We start from the raw sequence: 21290 nt of genomic DNA on the forward strand, positions 1-21290 counted from the left end.
CCTGCCCTAGCTTGCGATTAGTTTTTTTCTCACTTCTTGCCCCCAACTCCCACCTTGCCTCATGGTCTCCCCTCCTCTGCGCACCTGACAGTTTGCCTGCCCTTCCACTGCCTGTCTCCAGACTTTCCAAGGAGAAAAGGCAAAGCACTAAAGCGGGCCGGGCAACGGGTCAAGTTCCGCTTTCGGCGACTAGCAGGGAGGTAGCGTGGCCGAGCGGTCTAAGGTGCTGGATTAAGGCTCCAGTCTCTTCGGAGGCGTGGGTTCAAATCCCACCGCTGCCACTTTTCCTGGCCTTGCATTTTAAAGAAGAACGTAACGTTGACCTCTTCCTTCATTAGTGCCAGCTCTGTCGCAATGAGCAAGCGGATGGTATGCCACACCCTGCAGGAAAAAGGTTTCGCTTCTGACGTCTTGCTTTTCTGGACATCCAGTCTCAAGTTTCCCATCTGGAACGGCGCTCCCTGCTGCTTTGTGAAGGCTTGCTGCAAGAGCCTTCGAAACCCAGGAGCTCTTGCGTTGAGCTGTGACGCGTCCTGGGAAGACCTCCCGTTGCAGCGGAATGAGCCCCACTTCCAGGGCGTGCTGGTAGCAAATTTCCCACAGCCCACAGGGAGCAAACGATCCCAGGTGTGATGTATCACCAGGAGAGGCTGAGATGAGAGTAAGGGTTCACGCGTGTGCCCGGACCGAGGTTAATGATGGGATTAGAGCTAGGGTTAGATGCAGGGAAAGAGTGAGAGTTATAATTAGGGATAAAGCTAACAGGTGATCATTACTCGTCATGTAACATGATACAAAGGGTCAGAAGAGGAACTGATTCAGGGTTACAATTTGGACTTCGCAGACAACAGGAGCACTAAATGGTGCTGAGGGGGACTCAATAAAGTGGACCGGCCGCCTAATGTAAGCAATTGTGCACAAATATTGTACGATGACTAGCGTTGCCGGTGCTTTTTTCTTAAAGAGTCAGTTCTTGGCACCCATTCCCTACTTGACTCAGCCTAATCTTCAAGAATATTTGTCAAGAACTAAAAAAAATCCAGAAAAGGTTTAACCTCCCCGTCGGGGAATTGAACCCCGGTCTCCCGCGTGACAGGCGGGGATACTGACCACTATACTAACGAGGAGACGTGAGGGCATGAAATGAACAGCTGCTGATGTCTGCACAGCATCCAGCGACCACCTAGATGGCCTAGGGGGTCTCATTTTCCCCCGTCAAACGGCTTGCCCGATCTAAGGCTAATTTCTTTCTTTTTATCGGCACCAGGCTTAAAACTCAGTTTAAGGCGATAGTTCCGGGCTATGTTTGACTCCAGAGTTGAATCTGTCATCCCGCATTTCCTCAGCAAATCAAGCTACCCATCTCAAGTCTCATGAGCTGAGGACGGCAAAGTCCCTGTGGGCTTAGGACAGTCAAAGAAACCCCTGGGCTGCATGCTAAGCCCCTTTTCGGCTTCACTTTCCGAATCCTGCCCTAGCTTGCGATTAGTTTTTTTCTCACTTCTTGCCCCCATCTCCCACCTTGCCTCATGGTCTCCCCTCCTCTGCGCACCTGACAGTTTGCCTGCCCTTCCACTGCCTGTCTCCAGACTTTCCAAGGAGAAAAGGCAAAGCACTAAAGCGGGCCGGGCAACGGGTCAAGTTCCGCTTTCGGCGACTAGCAGGGAGGTAGCGTGGCCGAGCGGTCTAAGGCGCTGGATTAAGGCTCCAGTCTCTTCGGAGGCGTGGGTTCAAATCCCACCGCTGCCACTTTTCCTGGCCTTGCATTTTAAAGAAGAACGTAACGTTGACCTCTTCCTTCATTAGTGCCACCTCTGTCGCAATGAGCAAGCGGATGGTATGCCACACCCTGCAGGAAAAAGGTTTCGCTTCTGACGTCTTGCTTTTCTGGACATCCAGTCTCAAGTTTCCCATCTGGAACGGCGCTCCCTGCTGCTTTGTGAAGGCTTGCTGCAAGAGCCTTCGAAACCCAGGAGCTCTTGCGTTGAGCTGTGACGCGTCCTGGGAAGACCTCCCGTTGCAGCGGAATGAGCCCCACTTCCAGGGCGTGCTGGTAGCAAATTTCCCACAGCCCACAGGGAGCAAACGATCCCAGGTGTGATGTATCACCAGGAGAGGCTGAGATGAGAGTAAGGGTTCACGCGTGTGCCCGGACCGAGGTTAATGATGGGATTAGAGCTAGGGTTAGATGCAGGGAAAGAGTGAGAGTTATAATTAGGGATAAAGCTAACAGGTGATCATTACTCGTCATGTAACATGATACAAAGGGTCAGAAGAGGAACTGATTCAGGGTTACAATTTGGACTTCGCAGACAACAGGAGCACTAAATGGTGCTGAGGGGGACTTAATAAAGTGGACCGGCCGCCTAATGTAAGCAATTGTGCACAAATATTGTACGATGACTAGCGTTGCCGGTGCTTTTTTCTTAAAGAGTCAGTTCTTGGCACCCATTCCCTACTTGACTCAGCCTAATCTTCAAGAATATTTGTCAAGAACTAAAAAAAATCCAGAAAAGGTTTAACCTCCCCGGTCTCCCGCGTGACAGGCGGGGATACTGACCACTATACTAACGAGGAGACGTGAGGGCATGAAATGAACAGCTGCTGATGTCTGCACAGCATCCAGCGACCACCTAGATGGCCTAGGGGGTCTCATTTTCCCCCGTCAAACGGCTTGCCCGATCTAAGGCTAATTTCTTTCTTTTTATCGGCACCAGGCTTAAAACTCAGTTTAAGGCGATAGTTCCGGGCTATGTTTGACTCCAGAGTTGAATCTGTCATCCCGCATTTCCTCAGCAAATCAAGCTACCCATCTCAAGTCTCATGAGCTGAGGACGGCAAAGTCCCTGTGGGCTTAGGACAGTCAAAGAAACCCCTGGGCTGCATGCTAAGCCCCTTTTCGGCTTCACTTTCCGAATCCTGCCCTAGCTTGCGATTAGTTTTTTTCTCACTTCTTGCCCCCAACTCCCACCTTGCCTCATGGTCTCCCCTCCTCTGCGCACCTGACAGTTTGCCTGCCCTTCCACTGCCTGTCTCCAGACTTTCCAAGGAGAAAAGGCAAAGCACTAAAGCGGGCCGGGCAACGGGTCAAGTTCCGCTTTCGGCGACTAGCAGGGAGGTAGCGTGGCCGAGCGGTCTAAGGTGCTGGATTAAGGCTCCAGTCTCTTCGGAGGCGTGGGTTCAAATCCCACCGCTGCCACTTTTCCTGGCCTTGCATTTTAAAGAAGAACGTAACGTTGACCTCTTCCTTCATTAGTGCCAGCTCTGTCGCAATGAGCAAGCGGATGGTATGCCACACCCTGCAGGAAAAAGGTTTCGCTTCTGACGTCTTGCTTTTCTGGACATCCAGTCTCAAGTTTCCCATCTGGAACGGCGCTCCCTGCTGCTTTGTGAAGGCTTGCTGCAAGAGCCTTCGAAACCCAGGAGCTCTTGCGTTGAGCTGTGACGCGTCCTGGGAAGACCTCCCGTTGCAGCGGAATGAGCCCCACTTCCAGGGCGTGCTGGTAGCAAATTTCCGACAGCCCACAGGGAGCAAACGATCCCAGGTGTGATGTATCACCAGGAGAGGCTGAGATGAGAGTAAGGGTTCACGCGTGTGCCCGGACCGAGGTTAATGATGGGATTAGAGCTAGGGTTAGATGCAGGGAAAGAGTGAGAGTTATAATTAGGGATAAAGCTAACAGGTGATCATTACTCGTCATGTAACATGATACAAAGGGTCAGAAGAGGAACTGATTCAGGGTTACAATTTGGACTTCGCAGACAACAGGAGCACTAAATGGTGCTGAGGGGGACTCAATAAAGTGGACCGGCCGCCTAATGTAAGCAATTGTGCACAAATATTGTACGATGACTAGCGTTGCCGGTGCTTTTTTCTTAAAGAGTCAGTTCTTGGCACCCATTCCCTACTTGACTCAGCCTAATCTTCAAGAATATTTGTCAAGAACTAAAAAAAATCCAGAAAAGGTTTAACCTCCCCGTCGGGGAATTGAACCCCGGTCTCCCACGTGACAGGCGGGGATACTGACCACTATACTAACGAGGAGACGTGAGGGCATGAAATGAACAGCTGCTGATGTCTGCACAGCATCCAGCGACCACCTAGATGGCCTAGGGGGTCTCATTTTCCCCCGTCAAACGGCTTGCCCGATCTAAGGCTAATTTCTTTCTTTTTATCGGCACCAGGCTTAAAACTCAGTTTAAGGCGATAGTTCCGGGCTATGTTTGACTCCAGAGTTGAATCTGTCATCCCGCATTTCCTCAGCAAATCAAGCTACCCATCTCAAGTCTCATGAGCTGAGGACGGCAAAGTCCCTGTGGGCTTAGGACAGTCAAAGAAACCCCTGGGCTGCATGCTAAGCCCCTTTTCGGCTTCACTTTCCGAATCCTGCCCTAGCTTGCGATTAGTTTTTTTCTCACTTCTTGCCCCCATCTCCCACCTTGCCTCATGGTCTCCCCTCCTCTGCGCACCTGACAGTTTGCCTGCCCTTCCACTGCCTGTCTCCAGACTTTCCAAGGAGAAAAGGCAAAGCACTAAAGCGGGCCGGGCAACGGGTCAAGTTCCGCTTTCGGCGACTAGCAGGGAGGTAGCGTGGCCGAGCGGTCTAAGGTGCTGGATTAAGGCTCCAGTCTCTTCGGAGGCGTGGGTTCAAATCCCACCGCTGCCACTTTTCCTGGCCTTGCATTTTAAAGAAGAACGTAACGTTGACCTCTTCCTTCATTAGTGCCACCTCTGTCGCAATGAGCAAGCGGATGGTATGCCACACCCTGCAGGAAAAAGGTTTCGCTTCTGACGTCTTGCTTTTCTGGACATCCAGTCTCAAGTTTCCCATCTGGAACGGCGCTCCCTGCTGCTTTGTGAAGGCTTGCTGCAAGAGCCTTCGAAACCCAGGTGCTCTTGCGTTGAGCTGTGACGCGTCCTGGGAAGACCTCCCGTTGCAGCGGAATGAGCCCCACTTCCAGGGCGTGCTGGTAGCAAATTTCCCACAGCCCACAGGGAGCAAACGATCCCAGGTGTGATGTATCACCAGGAGAGGCTGAGATGAGAGTAAGGGTTCACGCGTGTGCCCGGACCGAGGTTAATGATGGGATTAGAGCTAGGGTTAGATGCAGGGAAAGAGTGAGAGTTATAATTAGGGATAAAGCTAACAGGTGATCATTACTCGTCATGTAACATGATACAAAGGGTCAGAAGAGGAACTGATTCAGGGTTACAATTTGGACTTCGCAGACAACAGGAGCACTAAATGGTGCTGAGGGGGACTCAATAAAGTGGACCGGCCGCCTAATGTAAGCAATTGTGCACAAATATTGTACGATGACTAGCGTTGCCGGTGCTTTTTTCTTAAAGAGTCAGTTCTTGGCACCCATTCCCTACTTGACTCAGCCTAATCTTCAAGAATATTTGTCAAGAACTAAAAAAAATCCAGAAAAGGTTTAACCTCCCCGTCGGGGAATTGAACCCCGGTCTCCTGACAGGCGGGGATACTGACCACTATACTAACGAGGAGACGTGAGGGCATGAAATGAACAGCTGCTGATGTCTGCACAGCATCCAGCGACCACCTAGATGGCCTAGGGGGTCTCATTTTCCCCCGTCAAACGGCTTGCCCGATCTAAGGCTAATTTCTTTCTTTTTATCGGCACCAGGCTTAAAACTCAGTTTAAGGCGATAGTTCCGGGCTATGTTTGACTCCAGAGTTGAATCTGTCATCCCGCATTTCCTCAGCAAATCAAGCTACCCATCTCAAGTCTCATGAGCTGAGGACGGCAAAGTCCCTGTGGGCTTAGGACAGTCAAAGAAACCCCTGGGCTGCATGCTAAGCCCCTTTTCGGCTTCACTTTCCGAATCCTGCCCTAGCTTGCGATTAGTTTTTTTCTCACTTCTTGCCCCCATCTCCCACCTTGCCTCATGGTCTCCCCTCCTCTGCGCACCTGACAGTTTGCCTGCCCTTCCACTGCCTGTCTCCAGACTTTCCAAGGAGAAAAGGCAAAGCACTAAAGCGGGCCGGGCAACGGGTCAAGTTCCGCTTTCGGCGACTAGCAGGGAGGTAGCGTGGCCGAGCGGTCTAAGGCGCTGGATTAAGGCTCCAGTCTCTTCGGAGGCGTGGGTTCAAATCCCACCGCTGCCACTTTTCCTGGCCTTGCATTTTAAAGAAGAACGTAACGTTGACCTCTTCCTTCATTAGTGCCACCTCTGTCGCAATGAGCAAGCGGATGGTATGCCACACCCTGCAGGAAAAAGGTTTCGCTTCTGACGTCTTGCTTTTCTGGACATCCAGTCTCAAGTTTCCCATCTGGAACGGCGCTCCCTGCTGCTTTGTGAAGGCTTGCTGCAAGAGCCTTCGAAACCCAGGAGCTCTTGCGTTGAGCTGTGACGCGTCCTGGGAAGACCTCCCGTTGCAGCGGAATGAGCCCCACTTCCAGGGCGTGCTGGTAGCAAATTTCCCACAGCCCACAGGGAGCAAACGATCCCAGGTGTGATGTATCACCAGGAGAGGCTGAGATGAGAGTAAGGGTTCACGCGTGTGCCCGGACCGAGGTTAATGATGGGATTAGAGCTAGGGTTAGATGCAGGGAAAGAGTGAGAGTTATAATTAGGGATAAAGCTAACAGGTGATCATTACTCGTCATGTAACATGATACAAAGGGTCAGAAGAGGAACTGATTCAGGGTTACAATTTGGACTTCGCAGACAACAGGAGCACTAAATGGTGCTGAGGGGGACTCAATAAAGTGGACCGGCCGCCTAATGTAAGCAATTGTGCACAAATATTGTACGATGACTAGCGTTGCCGGTGCTTTTTTCTTAAAGAGTCAGTTCTTGGCACCCATTCCCTACTTGACTCAGCCTAATCTTCAAGAATATTTGTCAAGAACTAAAAAAAATCCAGAAAAGGTTTAACCTCCCCGGTCTCCCGCGTGACAGGCGGGGATACTGACCACTATACTAACGAGGAGACGTGAGGGCATGAAATGAACAGCTGCTGATGTCTGCACAGCATCCAGCGACCACCTAGATGGCCTAGGGGGTCTCATTTTCCCCCGTCAAACGGCTTGCCCGATCTAAGGCTAATTTCTTTCTTTTTATCGGCACCAGGCTTAAAACTCAGTTTAAGGCGATAGTTCCGGGCTATGTTTGACTCCAGAGTTGAATCTGTCATCCCGCATTTCCTCAGCAAATCAAGCTACCCATCTCAAGTCTCATGAGCTGAGGACGGCAAAGTCCCTGTGGGCTTAGGACAGTCAAAGAAACCCCTGGGCTGCATGCTAAGCCCCTTTTCGGCTTCACTTTCCGAATCCTGCCCTAGCTTGCGATTAGTTTTTTTCTCACTTCTTGCCCCCATCTCCCACCTTGCCTCATGGTCTCCCCTCCTCTGCGCACCTGACAGTTTGCCTGCCCTTCCACTGCCTGTCTCCAGACTTTCCAAGGAGAAAAGGCAAAGCACTAAAGCGGGCCGGGCAACGGGTCAAGTTCCGCTTTCGGCGACTAGCAGGGAGGTAGCGTGGCCGAGCGGTCTAAGGTGCTGGATTAAGGCTCCAGTCTCTTCGGAGGCGTGGGTTCAAATCCCACCGCTGCCACTTTTCCTGGCCTTGCATTTTAAAGAAGAACGTAACGTTGACCTCTTCCTTCATTAGTGCCACCTCTGTCGCAATGAGCAAGCGGATGGTATGCCACACCCTGCAGGAAAAAGGTTTCGCTTCTGACGTCTTGCTTTTCTGGACATCCAGTCTCAAGTTTCCCATCTGGAACGGCGCTCCCTGCTGCTTTGTGAAGGCTTGCTGCAAGAGCCTTCGAAACCCAGGAGCTCTTGCGTTGAGCTGTGACGCGTCCTGGGAAGACCTCCCGTTGCAGCGGAATGAGCCCCACTTCCAGGGCGTGCTGGTAGCAAATTTCCCACAGCCCACAGGGAGCAAACGATCCCAGGTGTGATGTATCACCAGGAGAGGCTGAGATGAGAGTAAGGGTTCACGCGTGTGCCCGGACCGAGGTTAATGATGGGATTAGAGCTAGGGTTAGATGCAGGGAAAGAGTGAGAGTTATAATTAGGGATAAAGCTAACAGGTGATCATTACTCGTCATGTAACATGATACAAAGGGTCAGAAGAGGAACTGATTCAGGGTTACAATTTGGACTTCGCAGACAACAGGAGCACTAAATGGTGCTGAGGGGGACTCAATAAAGTGGACCGGCCGCCTAATGTAAGCAATTGTGCACAAATATTGTACGATGACTAGCGTTGCCGGTGCTTTTTTCTTAAAGAGTCAGTTCTTGGCACCCATTCCCTACTTGACTCAGCCTAATCTTCAAGAATATTTGTCAAGAACTAAAAAAAATCCAGAAAAGGTTTAACCTCCCCGTCGGGGAATTGAACCCCGGTCTCCCGCGTGACAGGCGGGGATACTGACCACTATACTAACGAGGAGACGTGAGGGCATGAAATGAACAGCTGCTGATGTCTGCACAGCATCCAGCGACCACCTAGATGGCCTAGGGGGTCTCATTTTCCCCCGTCAAACGGCTTGCCCGATCTAAGGCTAATTTCTTTCTTTTTATCGGCACCAGGCTTAAAACTCAGTTTAAGGCGATAGTTCCGGGCTATGTTTGACTCCAGAGTTGAATCTGTCATCCCGCATTTCCTCAGCAAATCAAGCTACCCATCTCAAGTCTCATGAGCTGAGGACGGCAAAGTCCCTGTGGGCTTAGGACAGTCAAAGAAACCCCTGGGCTGCATGCTAAGCCCCTTTTCGGCTTCACTTTCCGAATCCTGCCCTAGCTTGCGATTAGTTTTTTCCTCACTTCTTGCCCCCATCTCCCACCTTGCCTCATGGTCTCCCCTCCTCTGCGCACCTGACAGTTTGCCTGCCCTTCCACTGCCTGTCTCCAGACTTTCCAAGGAGAAAAGGCAAAGCACTAAAGCGGGCCGGGCAACGGGTCAAGTTCCGCTTTCGGCGACTAGCAGGGAGGTAGCGTGGCCGAGCGGTCTAAGGCGCTGGATTAAGGCTCCAGTCTCTTCGGAGGCGTGGGTTCAAATCCCACCGCTGCCACTTTTCCTGGCCTTGCATTTTAAAGAAGAACGTAACGTTGACCTCTTCCTTCATTAGTGCCACCTCTGTCGCAATGAGCAAGCGGATGGTATGCCACACCCTGCAGGAAAAAGGTTTCGCTTCTGACGTCTTGCTTTTCTGGACATCCAGTCTCAAGTTTCCCATCTGGAACGGCGCTCCCTGCTGCTTTGTGAAGACTTGCTGCAAGAGCCTTCGAAACCCAGGAGCTCTTGCGTTGAGCTGTGACGCGTCCTGGGAAGACCTCCCGTTGCAGCGGAATGAGCCCCACTTCCAGGGCGTGCTGGTAGCAAATTTCCCACAGCCCACAGGGAGCAAACGATCCCAGGTGTGATGTATCACCAGGAGAGGCTGAGATGAGAGTAAGGGTTCACGCGTGTGCCCGGACCGAGGTTAATGATGGGATTAGAGCTAGGGTTAGATGCAGGGAAAGAGTGAGAGTTATAATTAGGGATAAAGCTAACAGGTGATCATTACTCGTCATGTAACATGATACAAAGGGTCAGAAGAGGAACTGATTCAGGGTTACAATTTGGACTTCGCAGACAACAGGAGCACTAAATGGTGCTGAGGGGGACTCAATAAAGTGGACCGGCCGCCTAATGTAAGCAATTGTGCACAAATATTGTACGATGACTAGCGTTGCCGGTGCTTTTTTCTTAAAGAGTCAGTTCTTGGCACCCATTCCCTACTTGACTCAGCCTAATCTTCAAGAATATTTGTCAAGAACTAAAAAAAATCCAGAAAAGGTTTAACCTCCCCGTCGGGGAACCCCGGTCTCCCGCGTGACAGGCGGGGATACTGACCACTATACTAACGAGGAGACGTGAGGGCATGAAATGAACAGCTGCTGATGTCTGCACAGCATCCAGCGACCACCTAGATGGCCTAGGGGGTCTCATTTTCCCCCGTCAAACGGCTTGCCCGATCTAAGGCTAATTTCTTTCTTTTTATCGGCACCAGGCTTAAAACTCAGTTTAAGGCGATAGTTCCGGGCTATGTTTGACTCCAGAGTTGAATCTGTCATCCCGCATTTCCTCAGCAAATCAAGCTACCCATCTCAAGTCTCATGAGCTGAGGACGGCAAAGTCCCTGTGGGCTTAGGACAGTCAAAGAAACCCCTGGGCTGCATGCTAAGCCCCTTTTCGGCTTCACTTTCCGAATCCTGCCCTAGCTTGCGATTAGTTTTTTTCTCACTTCTTGCCCCCATCTCCCACCTTGCCTCATGGTCTCCCCTCCTCTGCGCACCTGACAGTTTGCCTGCCCTTCCACTGCCTGTCTCCAGACTTTCCAAGGAGAAAAGGCAAAGCACTAAAGCGGGCCGGGCAACGGGTCAAGTTCCGCTTTCGGCGACTAGCAGGGAGGTAGCGTGGCCGAGCGGTCTAAGGCGCTGGATTAAGGCTCCAGTCTCTTCGGAGGCGTGGGTTCAAATCCCACCGCTGCCACTTTTCCTGGCCTTGCATTTTAAAGAAGAACGTAACGTTGACCTCTTCCTTCATTAGTGCCACCTCTGTCGCAATGAGCAAGCGGATGGTATGCCATACCCTGCAGGAAAAAGGTTTCGCTTCTGACGTCTTGCTTTTCTGGACATCCAGTCTCAAGTTTCCCATCTGGAACGGCGCTCCCTGCTGCTTTGTGAAGGCTTGCTGCAAGAGCCTTCGAAACCCAGGAGCTCTTGCGTTGAGCTGTGACGCGTCCTGGGAAGACCTCCCGTTGCAGCGGAATGAGCCCCACTTCCAGGGCGTGCTGGTAGCAAATTTCCCACAGCCCACAGGGAGCAAACGATCCCAGGTGTGATGTATCACCAGGAGAGGCTGAGATGAGAGTAAGGGTTCACGCGTGTGCCCGGACCGAGGTTAATGATGGGATTAGAGCTAGGGTTAGATGCAGGGAAAGAGTGAGAGTTATAATTAGGGATAAAGCTAACAGGTGATCATTACTCGTCATGTAACATGATACAAAGGGTCAGAAGAGGAACTGATTCAGGGTTACAATTTGGACTTCGCAGACAACAGGAGCACTAAATGGTGCTGAGGGGGACTCAATAAAGTGGACCGGCCGCCTAATGTAAGCAATTGTGCACAAATATTGTACGATGACTAGCGTTGCCGGTGCTTTTTTCTTAAAGAGTCAGTTCTTGGCACCCATTCCCTACTTGACTCAGCCTAATCTTCAAGAATATTTGTCAAGAACTAAAAAAAATCCAGAAAAGGTTTAACCTCCCCGTCGGGGAATTGAACCCCGGTCTCCCGCGTGACAGGCGGGGATACTGACCACTATACTAACGAGGAGACGTGAGGGCATGAAATGAACAGCTGCTGATGTCTGCACAGCATCCAGCGACCACCTAGATGGCCTAGGGGGTCTCATTTTCCCCCGTCAAACGGCTTGCCCGATCTAAGGCTAATTTCTTTCTTTTTATCGGCACCAGGCTTAAAACTCAGTTTAAGGCGATAGTTCCGGGCTATGTTTGACTCCAGAGTTGAATCTGTCATCCCGCATTTCCTCAGCAAATCAAGCTACCCATCTCAAGTCTCATGAGCTGAGGACGGCAAAGTCCCTGTGGGCTTAGGACAGTCAAAGAAACCCCTGGGCTGCATGCTAAGCCCCTTTTCGGCTTCACTTTCCGAATCCTGCCCTAGCTTGCGATTAGTTTTTTTCTCACTTCTTGCCCCCATCTCCCACCTTGCCTCATGGTCTCCCCTCCTCTGCGCACCTGACAGTTTGCCTGCCCTTCCACTGCCTGTCTCCAGACTTTCCAAGGAGAAAAGGCAAAGCACTAAAGCGGGCCGGGCAACGGGTCAAGTTCCGCTTTCGGCGACTAGCAGGGAGGTAGCGTGGCCGAGCGGTCTAAGGCGCTGGATTAAGGCTCCAGTCTCTTCGGAGGCGTGGGTTCAAATCCCACCGCTGCCACTTTTCCTGGCCTTGCATTTTAAAGAAGAACGTAACGTTGACCTCTTCCTTCATTAGTGCCACCTCTGTCGCAATGAGCAAGCGGATGGTATGCCACACCCTGCAGGAAAAAGGTTTCGCTTCTGACGTCTTGCTTTTCTGGACATCCAGTCTCAAGTTTCCCATCTGGAACGGCGCTCCCTGCTGCTTTGTGAAGGCTTGCTGCAAGAGCCTTCGAAACCCAGGAGCTCTTGCGTTGAGCTGTGACGCGTCCTGGGAAGACCTCCCGTTGCAGCGGAATGAGCCCCACTTCCAGGGCGTGCTGGTAGCAAATTTCCCACAGCCCACAGGGAGCAAACGATCCCAGGTGTGATGTATCACCAGGAGAGGCTGAGATGAGAGTAAGGGTTCACGCGTGTGCCCGGACCGAGGTTAATGATGGGATTAGAGCTAGGGTTAGATGCAGGGAAAGAGTGAGAGTTATAATTAGGGATAAAGCTAACAGGTGATCATTACTCGTCATGTAACATGATACAAAGGGTCAGAAGAGGAACTGATTCAGGGTTACAATTTGGACTTCGCAGACAACAGGAGCACTAAATGGTGCTGAGGGGGACTCAATAAAGTGGACCGGCCGCCTAATGTAAGCAATTGTGCACAAATATTGTACGATGACTAGCGTTGCCGGTGCTTTTTTCTTAAAGAGTCAGTTCTTGGCACCCATTCCCTACTTGACTCAGCCTAATCTTCAAGAATATTTGTCAAGAACTAAAAAAAATCCAGAAAAGGTTTAACCTCCCCGTCGGGGAATTGAACCCCGGTCTCCCGCGTGACAGGCGGGGATACTGACCACTATACTAACGAGGAGACGTGAGGGCATGAAATGAACAGCTGCTGATGTCTGCACAGCATCCAGCGACCACCTAGATGGCCTAGGGGGTCTCATTTTCCCCCGTCAAACGGCTTGCCCGATCTAAGGCTAATTTCTTTCTTTTTATCGGCACCAGGCTTAAAACTCAGTTTAAGGCGATAGTTCCGGGCTATGTTTGACTCCAGAGTTGAATCTGTCATCCCGCATTTCCTCAGCAAATCAAGCTACCCATCTCAAGTCTCATGAGCTGAGGACGGCAAAGTCCCTGTGGGCTTAGGACAGTCAAAGAAACCCCTGGGCTGCATGCTAAGCCCCTTTTCGGCTTCACTTTCCGAATCCTGCCCTAGCTTGCGATTAGTTTTTTTCTCACTTCTTGCCCCCATCTCCCACCTTGCCTCATGGTCTCCCCTCCTCTGCGCACCTGACAGTTTGCCTGCCCTTCCACTGCCTGTCTCCAGACTTTCCAAGGAGAAAAGGCAAAGCACTAAAGCGGGCCGGGCAACGGGTCAAGTTCCGCTTTCGGCGACTAGCAGGGAGGTAGCGTGGCCGAGCGGTCTAAGGCGCTGGATTAAGGCTCCAGTCTCTTCGGAGGCGTGGGTTCAAATCCCACCGCTGCCACTTTTCCTGGCCTTGCATTTTAAAGAAGAACGTAACGTTGACCTCTTCCTTCATTAGTGCCACCTCTGTCGCAATGAGCAAGCGGATGGTATGCCACACCCTGCAGGAAAAAGGTTTCGCTTCTGACGTCTTGCTTTTCTGGACATCCAGTCTCAAGTTTCCCATCTGGAACGGCGCTCCCTGCTGCTTTGTGAAGGCTTGCTGCAAGAGCCTTCGAAACCCAGGTGCTCTTGCGTTGAGCTGTGACGCGTCCTGGGAAGACCTCCCGTTGCAGCGGAATGAGCCCCACTTCCAGGGCGTGCTGGTAGCAAATTTCCCACAGCCCACAGGGAGCAAACGATCCCAGGTGTGATGTATCACCAGGAGAGGCTGAGATGAGAGTAAGGGTTCACGCGTGTGCCCGGACCGAGGTTAATGATGGGATTAGAGCTAGGGTTAGATGCAGGGAAAGAGTGAGAGTTATAATTAGGGATAAAGCTAACAGGTGATCATTACTCGTCATGTAACATGATACAAAGGGTCAGAAGAGGAACTGATTCAGGGTTACAATTTGGACTTCGCAGACAACAGGAGCACTAAATGGTGCTGAGGGGGACTCAATAAAGTGGACCGGCCGCCTAATGTAAGCAATTGTGCACAAATATTGTACGATGACTAGCGTTGCCGGTGCTTTTTTCTTAAAGAGTCAGTTCTTGGCACCCATTCCCTACTTGACTCAGCCTAATCTTCAAGAATATTTGTCAAGAACTAAAAAAAATCCAGAAAAGGTTTAACCTCCCCGTCGGGGAATTGAACCCCGGTCTCCTGACAGGCGGGGATACTGACCACTATACTAACGAGGAGACGTGAGGGCATGAAATGAACAGCTGCTGATGTCTGCACAGCATCCAGCGACCACCTAGATGGCCTAGGGGGTCTCATTTTCCCCCGTCAAACGGCTTGCCCGATCTAAGGCTAATTTCTTTCTTTTTATCGGCACCAGGCTTAAAACTCAGTTTAAGGCGATAGTTCCGGGCTATGTTTGACTCCAGAGTTGAATCTGTCATCCCGCATTTCCTCAGCAAATCAAGCTACCCATCTCAAGTCTCATGAGCTGAGGACGGCAAAGTCCCTGTGGGCTTAGGACAGTCAAAGAAACCCCTGGGCTGCATGCTAAGCCCCTTTTCGGCTTCACTTTCCGAATCCTGCCCTAGCTTGCGATTAGTTTTTTTCTCACTTCTTGCCCCCATCTCCCACCTTGCCTCATGGTCTCCCCTCCTCTGCGCACCTGACAGTTTGCCTGCCCTTCCACTGCCTGTCTCCAGACTTTCCAAGGAGAAAAGGCAAAGCACTAAAGCGGGCCGGGCAACGGGTCAAGTTCCGCTTTCGGCGACTAGCAGGGAGGTAGCGTGGCCGAGCGGTCTAAGGCGCTGGATTAAGGCTCCAGTCTCTTCGGAGGCGTGGGTTCAAATCCCACCGCTGCCACTTTTCCTGGCCTTGCATTTTAAAGAAGAACGTAACGTTGACCTCTTCCTTCATTAGTGCCACCTCTGTCGCAATGAGCAAGCGGATGGTATGCCACACCCTGCAGGAAAAAGGTTTCGCTTCTGACGTCTTGCTTTTCTGGACATCCAGTCTCAAGTTTCCCATCTGGAACGGCGCTCCCTGCTGCTTTGTGAAGGCTTGCTGCAAGAGCCTTCGAAACCCAGGAGCTCTTGCGTTGAGCTGTGACGCGTCCTGGGAAGACCTCCCGTTGCAGCGGAATGAGCCCCACTTCCAGGGCGTGCTGGTAGCAAATTTCCCACAGCCCACAGGGAGCAAACGATCCCAGGTGTGATGTATCACCAGGAGAGGCTGAGATGAGAGTAAGGGTTCACGCGTGTGCCCGGACCGAGGTTAATGATGGGATTAGAGCTAGGGTTAGATGCAGGGAAAGAGTGAGAGTTATAATTAGGGATAAAGCTAACAGGTGATCATTACTCGTCATGTAACATGATACAAAGGGTCAGAAGAGGAACTGATTCAGGGTTACAATTTGGACTTCGCAGACAACAGGAGCACTAAATGGTGCTGAGGGGGACTCAATAAAGTGGACCGGCCGCCTAATGTAAGCAATTGTGCACAAATATTGTACGATGACTAGCGTTGCCGGTGCTTTTTTCTTAAAGAGTCAGTTCTTGGCACCCATTCCCTACTTGACTCAGCCTAATCTTCAAGAATATTTGTCAAGAACTAAAAAAAATCCAGAAAAGGTTTAACCTCCCCGGTCTCCCGCGTGACAGGCGGGGATACTGACCACTATACTAACGAGGAGACGTGAGGGCATGAAATGAACAGCTGCTGATGTCTGCACAGCATCCAGCGACCACCTAGATGGCCTAGGGGGTCTCATTTTCCCCCGTCAAACGGCTTGCCCGATCTAAGGCTAATTTCTTTCTTTTTATCGGCACCAGGCTTAAAACTCAGTTTAAGGCGATAGTTCCGGGCTATGTTTGACTCCAGAGTTGAATCTGTCATCCCGCATTTCCTCAGCAAATCAAGCTACCCATCTCAAGTCTCATGAGCTGAGGACGGCAAAGTCCCTGTGGGCTTAGGACAGTCAAAGAAACCCCTGGGCTGCATGCTAAGCCCCTTTTCGGCTTCACTTTCCGAATCCTGCCCTAGCTTGCGATTAGTTTTTTTCTCACTTCTTGCCCCCATCTCCCACCTTGCCTCATGGTCTCCCCTCCTCTGCGCACCTGACAGTTTGCCTGCCCTTCCACTGCCTGTCTCCAGACTTTCCAAGGAGAAAAGGCAAAGCACTAAAGCGGGCCGGGCAACGGGTCAAGTTCCGCTTTCGGCGACTAGCAGGGAGGTAGCGTGGCCGAGCGGTCTAAGGCGCTGGATTAAGGCTCCAGTCTCTTCGCAGGCGTGGGTTCAAATCCCACCGCTGCCACTTTTCCTGGCCTTGCATTTTAAAGAAGAACGTAACGTTGACCTCTTCCTTCATTAGTGCCACCTCTGTCGCAATGAGCAAGCGGATGGTATGCCACACCCTGCAGGAAAAAGGTTTCGCTTCTGACGTCTTGCTTTTCTGGACATCCAGTCTCAAGTTTCCCATCTGGAACGGCGCTCCCTGCTGCTTTGTGAAGGCTTGCTGCAAGAGCCTTCGAAACCCAGGAGCTCTTGCGTTGAGCTGTGACGCGTCCTGGGAAGACCTCCCGTTGCAGCGGAATGAGCCCCACTTCCAGGGCGTGCTGGTAGCAAATTTCCCACAGCCCACAGGGAGCAAACGATCCCAGGTGTGATGTATCACCAGGAGAGGCTGAGATGAGAGTAAGGGTTCACGCGTGTGCCCGGACCGAGGTTAATGATGGGATTAGAGCTAGGGTTAGATGCAGGGAAAGAGTGAGAGTTATAATTAGGGATAAAGCTAACAGGTGATCATTACTCGTCATGTAACATGATACAAAGGGTCAGAAGAGGAACTGATTCAGGGTTACAATTTGGACTTCGCAGACAACAGGAGCACTAAATGGTGCTGAGGGGGACTCAATAAAGTGGACCGGCCGCCTAATGTAAGCAATTGTGCACAAATATTGTACGATGACTAGCGTTGCCGGTGCTTTTTTCTTAAAGAGTCAGTTCTTGGCACCCATTCCCTACTTGACTCAGCCTAATCTTCAAGAATATTTGTCAAGAACTAAAAAAAATCCAGAAAAGGTTTAACCTCCCCGTCGGGGAATTGAACCCCGGTCTCTACTGACCACTATACTAACGAGGAGACGTGAGGGCATGAAATGAACAGCTGCTGATGTCTGCACAGCATCCAGCGACCACCTAGCTGGCCTAGGGGGTCTCATTTTCCCCCGTCAAACGGCTTGCCCGATCTAAGGCTAATTTCTTTCTTTTTATCGGCACCAGGCTTAAAACTCAGTTTAAGGCGATAGTTCCGGGCTATGTTTGACTCCAGAGTTGAATCTGTCATCCCGCATTTCCTCAGCAAATCAAGCTACCCATCTCAAGTCTCATGAGCTGAGGACGGCAAAGTCCCTGTGGGCTTAGGACAGTCAAAGAAACCCCTGGGCTGCATGCTAAGCCCCTTTTCGGCTTCACTTTCCGAATCCTGCCCTAGCTTGCGATTAGTTTTTTTCTCACTTCTTGCCCCCATCTCCCACCTTGCCTCATGGTCTCCCCTCCTCTGCGCACCTGACAGTTTGCCTGCCCTTCCACTGCCTGTCTCCAGACTTTCCAAGGAGAAAAGGCAAAGCACTAAAGCGGGCCGGGCAACGGGTCAAGTTCCGCTTTCGGCGACTAGCAGGGAGGTAGCGTGGCCGAGCGGTCTAAGGCGCTGGATTAAGGCTCCAGTCTCTTCGGAGGCGTGGGTTCAAATCCCACCGCTGCCACTTTTCCTGGCCTTGCATTTTAAAGAAGAACGTAACGTTGACCTCTTCCTTCATTAGTGCCACCTCTGTCGCAATGAGCAAGCGGATGGTATGCCACACCCTGCAGGAAAAAGGTTTCGCTTCTGACGTCTTGCTTTTCTGGACATCCAGTCTCAAGTTTCCCATCTGGAACGGCGCTCCCTGCTGCTTTGTGAAGGCTTGCTGCAAGAGCCTTCGAAACCCAGGTGCTCTTGCGTTGAGCTGTGACGCGTCCTGGGAAGACCTCCCGTTGCAGCGGAATGAGCCCCACTTCCAGGGCGTGCTGGTAGCAAATTTCCCACAGCCCACAGGGAGCAAACGATCCCAGGTGTGATGTATCACCAGGAGAGGCTGAGATGAGAGTAAGGGTTCACGCGTGTGCCCGGACCGAGGTTAATGATGGGATTAGAGCTAGGGTTAGATGCAGGGAAAGAGTGAGAGTTATAATTAGGGATAAAGCTAACAGGTGATCATTACTCGTCATGTAACATGATACAAAGGGTCAGAAGAGGAACTGATTCAGGGTTACAATTTGGACTTCGCAGACAACAGGAGCACTAAATGGTGCTGAGGGGGACTCAATAAAGTGGACCGGCCGCCTAATGTAAGCAATTGTGCACAAATATTGTACGATGACTAGCGTTGCCGGTGCTTTTTTCTTAAAGAGTCAGTTCTTGGCACCCATTCCCTACTTGACTCAGCCTAATCTTCAAGAATATTTGTCAAGAACTAAAAAAAATCCAGAAAAGGTTTAACCTCCCCGTCGGGGAATTGAACCCCGGTCTCCTGACAGGCGGGGATACTGACCACTATACTAACGAGGAGACGTGAGGGCATGAAATGAACAGCTGCTGATGTCTGCACAGCATCCAGCGACCACCTAGATGGCCTAGGGGGTCTCATTTTCCCCCGTCAAACGGCTTGCCCGATCTAAGGCTAATTTCTTTCTTTTTATCGGCACCAGGCTTAAAACTCAGTTTAAGGCGATAGTTCCGGGCTATGTTTGACTCCAGAGTTGAATCTGTCATCCCGCATTTCCTCAGCAAATCAAGCTACCCATCTCAAGTCTCATGAGCTGAGGACGGCAAAGTCCCTGTGGGCTTAGGACAGTCAAAGAAACCCCTGGGCTGCATGCTAAGCCCCTTTTCGGCTTCACTTTCCGAATCCTGCCCTAGCTTGCGATTAGTTTTTTTCTCACTTCTTGCCCCCATCTCCCACCTTGCCTCATGGTCTCCCCTCCTCTGCGCACCTGACAGTTTGCCTGCCCTTCCACTGCCTGTCTCCAGACTTTCCAAGGAGAAAAGGCAAAGCACTAAAGCGGGCCGGGCAACGGGTCAAGTTCCGCTTTCGGCGACTAGCAGGGAGGTAGCGTGGCCGAGCGGTCTAAGGCGCTGGATTAAGGCTCCAGTCTCTTCGGAGGCGTGGGTTCAAATCCCACCGCTGCCACTTTTCCTGGCCTTGCATTTTAAAGAAGAACGTAACGTTGACCTCTTCCTTCATTAGTGCCACCTCTGTCGCAATGAGCAAGCGGATGGTATGCCACACCCTGCAGGAAAAAGGTTTCGCTTCTGACGTCTTGCTTTTCTGGACATCCAGTCTCAAGTTTCCCATCTGGAACGGCGCTCCCTGCTGCTTTGTGAAGGCTTGCTGCAAGAGCCTTCGAAACCCAGGAGCTCTTGCGTTGAGCTGTGACGCGTCCTGGGAAGACCTCCCGTTGCAGCGGAATGAGCCCCACTTCCAGGGCGTGCTGGTAGCAAATTTCCCACAGCCCACAGGGAGCTAACGATCCCAGGTGTGATGTATCACCAGGAGAGGCTGAGATGAGAGTAAGGGTTCACGCGTGTGCCCGGACCGAGGTTAATGATGGGATTAGAGCTAGGGTTAGATGCAGGGAAAGAGTGAGAGTTATAATTAGGGATAAAGCTAACAGGTGATCATTACTCGTCATGTAACATGATACAAAGGGTCAGAAGAGGAACTGATTCAGGGTTACAATTTGGACTTCGCAGACAACAGGAGCACTAAATGGTGCTGAGGGGGACTCAATAAAGTGGACCGGCCGCCTAATGTAAGCAATTGTGCACAAATATTGTACGATGACTAGCGTTGCCGGTGCTTTTTTCTTAAAGAGTCAGTTCTTGGCACCCATTCCCTACTTGACTCAGCCTAATCTTCAAGAATATTTGTCAAGAACTAAAAAAAATCCAGAAAAGGTTTAACCTCCCCGGTCTCCCGCGTGACAGGCGGGGATACTGACCACTATACTAACGAGGAGACGTGAGGGCATGAAATGAACAGCTGCTGATGTCTGCACAGCATCCAGCGACCACCTAGATGGCCTAGGGGGTCTCATTTTCCCCCGTCAAACGGCTTGCCCGATCTAAGGCTAATTTCTTTCTTTTTATCGGCACCAGGCTTAAAACTCAGTTTAAGGCGATAGTTCCGGGCTATGTTTGACTCCAGAGTTGAATCTGTCATCCCGCATTTCCTCAGCAAATCAAGCTACCCATCTCAAGTCTCATGAGCTGAGGACGGCAAAGTCCCTGTGGGCTTAGGACAGTCAAAGAAACCCCTGGGCTGCATGCTAAGCCCCTTTTCGGCTTCACTTTCCGAATCCTGCCCTAGCTTGCGATTAGTTTTTTCCTCACTTCTTGCCCCCATCTCCCACCTTGCCTCATGGTCTCCCCTCCTCTGCGCACCTGACAGTTTGCCTGCCCTTCCACTGCCTGTCTCCAGACTTTCCAAGGAGAAAAGGCAAAGCACTAAAGCGGGCCGGGCAACGGGTCAAGTTCCGCTTTCGGCGACTAGCAGGGAGGTAGCGTGGCCGAGCGGTCTAAGGCGCTGGATTAAGGCTCCAGTCTCTTCGGAGGCGTGGGTTCAAATCCCACCGCTGCCACTTTTCCTGGCCTTGCATTTTAAAGAAGAACGTAACGTTGACCTCTTCCTTCATTAGTGCCACCTCTGTCGCAATGAGCAAGCGGATGGTATGCCACACCCTGCAGGAAAAAGGTTTCGCTTCTGACGTCTTGCTTTTCTGGACATCCAGTCTCAAGTTTCCCATCTGGAACGGCGCTCCCTGCTGCTTTGTGAAGACTTGCTGCAAGAGCCTTCGAAACCCAGGAGCTCTTGCGTTGAGCTGTGACGCGTCCTGGGAAGACCTCCCGTTGCAGCGGAATGAGCCCCACTTCCAGGGCGTGCTGGTAGCAAATTTCCCACAGCCCACAGGGAGCAAACGATCCCAGGTGTGATGTATCACCAGGAGAGGCTGAGATGAGAGTAAGGGTTCACGCGTGTGCCCGGACCGAGGTTAATGATGGGATTAGAGCTAGGGTTAGATGCAGGGAAAGAGTGAGAGTTATAATTAGGGATAAAGCTAACAGGTGATCATTACTCGTCATGTAACATGATACAAAGGGTCAGAAGAGGAACTGATTCAGGGTTACAATTTGGACTTCGCAGA

At 51.3% G+C, this 21290-nt stretch overlaps 4 non-coding genes across 4 annotated transcripts; all 4 read right to left on the reverse strand.

The window, feature by feature from the left end:
* Nucleotides 1-1055: 1055 nt before the first annotated feature.
* TRNAD-GUC (transfer RNA aspartic acid (anticodon GUC)) lies at nucleotides 1056-1127 on the reverse strand. Its single transcript has one exon. It is a non-coding gene; the product is annotated as a tRNA-Asp (tRNA).
* A 7228-nt stretch (nucleotides 1128-8355) lies between these two features.
* On the reverse strand, nucleotides 8356-8427 carry TRNAD-GUC (transfer RNA aspartic acid (anticodon GUC)). The gene has a single exon. It is a non-coding gene; the product is annotated as a tRNA-Asp (tRNA).
* A 2859-nt stretch (nucleotides 8428-11286) lies between these two features.
* On the reverse strand, nucleotides 11287-11358 carry TRNAD-GUC (transfer RNA aspartic acid (anticodon GUC)). The gene has a single exon. It is a non-coding gene; the product is annotated as a tRNA-Asp (tRNA).
* A 1396-nt stretch (nucleotides 11359-12754) lies between these two features.
* TRNAD-GUC (transfer RNA aspartic acid (anticodon GUC)) lies at nucleotides 12755-12826 on the reverse strand. Its single transcript has one exon. It is a non-coding gene; the product is annotated as a tRNA-Asp (tRNA).
* Nucleotides 12827-21290: the final 8464 nt, after the last annotated feature.

Source organism: Ambystoma mexicanum, unplaced genomic scaffold (genome assembly GCF_040938575.1).
Source record: "Ambystoma mexicanum isolate Mex_15411 unplaced genomic scaffold, UKY_AmexF1_1 Mex_scaf20, whole genome shotgun sequence".
In the NCBI taxonomy this organism is placed as follows: Eukaryota; Metazoa; Chordata; class Amphibia; order Caudata; family Ambystomatidae; genus Ambystoma; species Ambystoma mexicanum.